The 6,552-nt window shown below is 36.7% G+C and overlaps 1 pseudogene; it reads right to left on the bottom strand.

Moving 5' to 3' along the window:
- Positions 1–3,736: 3,736 nt before the first annotated feature.
- Positions 3,737–4,218, bottom strand: LOC118025687 (annotated as a pseudogene).
- Between the last annotated feature and the right edge of the window lie 2,334 nt (positions 4,219–6,552).

The raw sequence follows: 6,552 nt of genomic DNA, 5'->3' as shown, positions 1-6,552 counted from the left end.
CCTCACACCAGTCAGAATGGCTATAATAAAAAATACAAGAAGTTGTGAGAAAAGGGATCCCCTGTGCCCTGTTGGTGGGAATATGAACTGGTGCAGCTATGGCAAGAAACAGTATGGAGGTTCCTCAAATATTAAAAATAGCATTATCATATGGTCCAGTAATTCTACTACTGGGTATTTTACCAAAGAAAACAAAAAACACTAATTAGAAAAGATACACACCCTGATGTTTATTGCACGTTATTTACAATAGCCAAGATATGGAAGCAACCCAAATGTCCATCAGTAGATGAATGGATAAAGAAGATGTGCTATATATATACAAAGGAATATTACTTGGCTACATAAAGAATGAAATCTTGGCATTTGCAACAACATGGATGGATCTAGAGGATATAATAATAACCAAGTGAAATAAGACAGAGAAAGACAAATACCGTATGATCCACTCATGTGCAGAATTTAAGAAACAAAACAAACAAAGAAAAAAAAGAGACAATTGAAAAAACAGAATCTTAACTCTAGAGAATAAACTGGTGGTTGCCAGACGGGGGGTGGGTGGGAGGATGAGTGAAATAGGTGATGGGGATTAAGAGCACACTTTTGATGATGAGCACCGAGTAATGCATAGAATTGTTGAATCATTATATTGTACACCTGAAACCAATATAACACTGTATGTTAATTATATTGTAAAGTAAAATAAACAAACAAAAATTTTTAAAAAATCAAAATCCACGGTGATCTGATTTCTTGGTTGTGATAAAGGTAAAATTTGGTAGTACCAAAATAAATCTGTTTAGTGAGATTAAAATGTGTTTAATGAGTTAGCTCTTGTTAATAATCATATATTTTCTTTTTTTTTAAAGATTTTATTTATTTATTTGAGAGAGAGAATGAGATAGAGAGAGCATGAGAGAGCATAGGGAGGGTCAGAAGGAGAAGCAGACTCCCCGCTGAGCAAGGAGCCCGATGTGGGACTTGATCCTGGGACTCCAGGATCATGACCTGAGCCGAAGGCAGTCACCCAACCAACTGAGCCACCCAGGTGCCCAATAATCATATATTTTCTGTTAAAAAAATTCCACATTTTAGCAGATAGATGGGGCTTCTAATTCTGTGTTGAACATTAAAATACCAAAGTTATGGTTTAGAAATATCTACTCAGGCACTTGAATTTTCTCAGCAGTCTCTTTGTGTTGTTTTTTGTTTTTTTTTGCATCAACATCTATTCCCAGGTAAGGGTTTACTTAAAAAAAATTCAGGGGGCTCCTGGGTGGCTCAGTTGTTAAGCGTCTGCCTTTGGCTCAGTTCATGATCCCAGGGTCCTGGGATCGAGCCCCACATCGGGCTCCCTGCTCGGTGAGCCTGTTACTCCTTCTCCCTCTGCCTGCTGCTCCCCCCGCTTGTGTTCTCTCTCTTTGTCGGATAAATAAATAAAATCTTTAAAAAAAAAAAGTTAACTTTAAAAAAAAATTCAGTAAGATCATCTTATATTGAACCTGACCAAGGCACTCTAATTTTCCTATATGCCCATTGTGATAGAACGCCTCCACACATTCATTTTGTCCTAGGATCTGATATTTCTTACAAGTGACTCAACATTATATTGTTTTAACAAAGCTTTATTTTAGCTCCATTTTACTTGTTTGTAGAAAACTAATGAGAGAAAAGAGAAGCACAATCATTTTGGGCTTTAGACCTTAGCCCCCTGCTGAAGAAATTATGGATTATTTGTGATACGGTGGTCAGTTATACAGCTTATGGACCAAAGATTTAGTTTCCATTTTCCCCTTCTGTGTATACTCTGTTCAACAGATGTGAATGGGGAATGCCTTCCTCCATTTCTCTCCAGTATCCCTCAGGTTACAGAAAACAACTATTTTCACCAATAATCTTAAGATGTGATGGTGGATTAGTATTTGAAGGAGTCAAATAAAGATTTACACTAGTCTACCTTTCACATTCTTAGTCAAATGGTAGAGACTTTCAAAGGAACCATACTACACGGAAGGTGCCAGAAGCTTAAAGGAGGCATTAGCAAGAGTGCTGGCTTGTAGTTGAGCCTGCTGCAATGGAGAGGGGTCAGCCATCCTGAAATTGCTTCATCAGAAAGTCATCTCATCCCAAGAAAGGAGTTCATATGCGAAATTTACCAAATGTATGAGGAAGATGAACAAAATTATTTGTATCTTAGAAATAGTGCAAATAGAAGAATTTGTAAAAACAAATGGAAAATAATCTCAACCTCCCCCCTTTTAAAATGATTATATTTTTATAATCGTTTAAAATGATTATATTTATTATTCCTGAGGAGATGAAGGAGTAGGGCATAAAATAGGCAAAACAGTCTAAGAAATCTGATCATAATCTTTTTTTTTTTTTTTCTGATAGAGAGAGACACAGCGAGAGAGGGAACAAAAGTAGGGGGAGTGGGAGAGGGAGAAGCAGGCCTCCCTCGGAGCAGGGAGCCCAATGCGGGGCTCGATCCTAGGACCCTGAGATCATGACCTGAGCTGAAGGCAGACGCTTAACCACTGAGCCACCCAGGGGCCCCAAAATCTGATCATAGTCTTGAAAACAAAATTTATTGTTGAAAATACTCAATAGAAAAGCTACATCTACGAAAGGACAAAACAGTGAAGGAGCAGATTGGGTTGAAGATATCACTGAAAAATCAGAATGAAGAGATGAAGAGTTGATGAATATGAAAAATTAAGAGACAGATATGATTCATGAAGAAACTCAAATATTGATCTACTAAGAATGTTAAAAGGGCAGAGCAGAGAAATGAGAACAGAACCATCTGAAGAGCTTACAAGATGCATGTAATACCATCACTGGGCCTGAACCATGGGGTTTTTTGACCAGTGTCGAGGCTCCCATATGACAAGCACAGGCAATATATTTGCTGTGATCCTCAGGAGCCTATTTGAGATAAAAGAAAAAAGGAAAAAAAAAAAAAAAAGAAGAAGAAAAAGAAAAAGTGCATACAATGGTTAGTTTTGTTTTCTGCTATAAATACCTTTGTTAGGTACAAACTGAATCATGGTGAAATAGTAACTTCTGTTTACAGTAGGGGTTTACATGTAGAAATTGAATAGAATAGTATGTAGCCTAAATTCAGAATCATCAGCTACATCCTCTGGAATATGAATGGCCAAGAAAAGATATGACTTCTATGGTTTCACCAGTTTCAAAACATGTACAATTTTATATTTTATGGTTGACTCTAATGGTATAGAAAGGGAATGAGAAACTAGCAAAAATCTTGAGCAATCCCTGATGAACTTGAAATGCTGCATTTTTAGCTTTTGTATACAGATTATAAAACCAGATTATAAAACAGCTAAAATCACATTCAAACTAATTCTGGATTTTCAATATTATATAAAGTGGCACATTGAGGCTGTCTGTATGATCACTAAGTTCAGGCAGTATGGAAGACTAGATATCCCTGATATTTTAGCTCATAATTAAAATATTTTCTTCTCATAGAAGTTTCTCCCTAACAGAGGGTAGTCACTCTCAGTCTGTGCCAGGTATCAGGTTAGTGTCCTATTTACAGTTCATGCTTTCATTACCTCCTCTGCTTTAATGGACTAGACTCTAAGCTTTTTCCTCTTGAAGGGGCACTGCAGCAGGATGGGGCTTCTTCTCTCTGTCTTTATTTATTTATTATTAATTAATTAATTTATTTATTTTATTTATTTTTAATGACTGAAACAAAACAGATCTATAACTGCAGCTTCTGGAAAAACCATTTGTCCTTGCCAGTCTTGTATCTCTCCTTGAACTTGATCTTGGCCTCTTGTTGGGCCTTGCATTTAAGAGCAGGGTCTCTGAAGATATCCTGTTGATGACAGTTTTGTCTAAGGGGATATCCACAGAGTACCTTGTGGGCATGAGGTGACTGTAGTTATAAATTTTCACAAAAGACTCAGTCTTTGACCTCTTGGTGACTTTCTCCTTGCCCATGGCAGCTGTCACTTTGCAGGAATAGTGGCCAATTCCAGCCACCAGAGCATGGCTGGAGGAATGGTCTGAGGTGTCATCATCAATGTTCTTCACAGTGACCACTTTGCATCCGGACTAGCATCCGGTCAGGACCAGCACCATCTTTCCAGGTTTCATGAACTTGCCCATCTTGACACCAGCCACTCGAGTCTACAGCAGAAAGGAAGCAATGGCCAGAGCTTCTCTTCTTGATTCTGATATTTCTGTTTTGTTCTCTTTTTGCTCTTGCTACTCTGGGGCATGAAACTGACACACACCAAAAATGATACTAAACCATCAACAACCCTGTGGTAAAAAACAGAGACAAATGCAAAATTATTTCTGAAGTTGGAATATTATTTAGACATAAAAAAATGAAGTATTGGGGCACCTGAGTGATTCAGTCGGTTAAGCATCTGACTCTTGGTTTCAACTCAGTTCATGATCTCAGCTTCGTGATATGGAGCCTTGCGAGATCGAGCCTCACATTGGGTTCTATGCTCAGTGTGGAGTCTGCTTCAGATTATCTCTCCCTCTGCCCCTCCCCCTGTTCATTCTCTCTCTCAAATAAATAAATAAGTAAATAAATAAATACAATCTTTTTTTAAAAAAATGAAGTATTGACACATGCTACAATGTGGATAATCTTTGAAAATATGATGCTAAGTAAAAGAAACCACACAAAAAAGATCACCCAGTGTGTGATTCCATGTATATGAAATATCCAGAATAGGTGAAAATATAGAAACAGATGCAGATTGGTTGTTGACAGGGGCTATGTGTGGTGATGAGGAATGGGGAACAACTGTTGAATGGGTATGGGAGTTTGTCTTGGATAATCAAAATGTCTCGAAACTAGATAGAGGTGGTGGTTGCACAATATTGTGAGTGTACTCAATGCCACCGAGTTATTCACTTTAAAAGAGTTAATTTTACATTACGCCAATTTTACCTCAATTAAATAAAAAAACTATTCTGGTGTGACACTTCCATGATGTGGGAAAATCCACACCAAAGTTTAGTTCAGAGTAGAAAACCAAAAACACTACCTGGGAGAGTCAACAGAAGTAACAAACAGAAAGATTAGAAAGAGAAGAACACAAAACCATGTAAGTAATGACATGAAACAGTATAGTAGGAAGTGAAGGAAATTATAAGGAAAGAACAAGACTCAAGAACAAGAACATTTTTTTTACATAACTACATAGAACTTTTAGAAATAAAAAAATAGTAATTTTTTTAATGAATTGGACAACTGATTAAGTTAAACTGAAGGGATAATTAATGTAATGGAACTTAGAGCTGGGGATAATAAAAATATTAAAAATATGTAAGACATTTAAAAACTCGGAAGATAGAATGAGAATATTCCAGAACATGTCTAATAAGAAGTCTAGGAAGAAACAAAATAAAAAAAAGAGGCAATATTTGAGGAATCAATGACCAATAATTTTCCATAATTCGCATTATTACCTAATAAAATATGTTATTACAATTACTTTTAAGAAAAATTTATCAATATGTAATAAAATTGAAGAATGTGTATATACTTGCAATCCTACTTGTACTTTTCTGTTGGGCAGAAGTTCTTAGAATACCCACCTGTGCAGTGATGTACCTTGCAGCCTTATTTGTAATAGGGAAAAGATAGAACCTTATTAACTGAATCTTTCCCAGGACGTCTTTGACTCTGCTTTTATACATTAGGAAATCTGCATTTAGTCACTAGAGACTATATACTACTCAAGAATTAAAACATTTGGCTAATTAAATTTTATCTGAGGAAAAAGTCCCGTAATTGAGTTTAAAATAAAATACATAAGGTAATAAATAGAGATGTAAACAGTTTATTAATTTATAAAGGTCTGCTGAAACAATGTGCTCAAAATAAGGCTAATATGTACTATTCAGAAGAGTGTCCCATTAAGATCCTGACTCAAAATCAGTTAGGTAGTTATATTATGCACAATTCTAATGGGTTTGATTATCTGATCAGTTCACAAATTATAAATAGTAGATGAGAAGCGAGGGATGAAAATATGCCTAGAGAGGAACATGAGACTGAGCAGCAAGGGATGCCAACTGGAAGGAAAAAACAGGCAATAAAAAGCAGATGTATTTAACACAAAAATCTTGTCACTTTGAGTCCCTTTTTTGGAGGTGTACAGCCCCATGTATATATTCTTCTTGGAGTCTTCATTATCATGGTATGGTTTTAAAATCCACGTTCAAAGTGGATCATTAGCACAACTTTAATTTTGTTCCATAGGCCCTCTTTAAGACGTAAGTTGAGAAGAATGGGATAGAGTGGGCAGACAATAAACACATGATTGAAGAAAGATAAGGGAGAAGGTTCTTAGTGGTTACACTGAGAGTGTGACCTCAAAGCGTGCTGCTGGGTAGGATAACTTCAGGAGCCATATGCCCTAAATGGGTTGTGATTCTCCCAGAGTAACAGGTACAGGGCAGGGGTGAGATAAAGGAAATTAGCGGTCTGCTCAGCTTTCAAGAAATAAGAAATGACACAGAGGTCAGTGGTGCTGGGAGCCTCGCGGG

Source organism: Mirounga leonina, unplaced genomic scaffold, assembly GCF_011800145.1.
Source record: "Mirounga leonina isolate KUSES-001 unplaced genomic scaffold, KU_Mleo_1.0 Mir_201, whole genome shotgun sequence".
Lineage (NCBI taxonomy): Eukaryota > Metazoa > Chordata > Mammalia > Carnivora > Phocidae > Mirounga > Mirounga leonina.
Note: the sequence above shows the minus strand (reverse complement) of the source record. Positions and strands in the feature narration are given on the sequence as shown.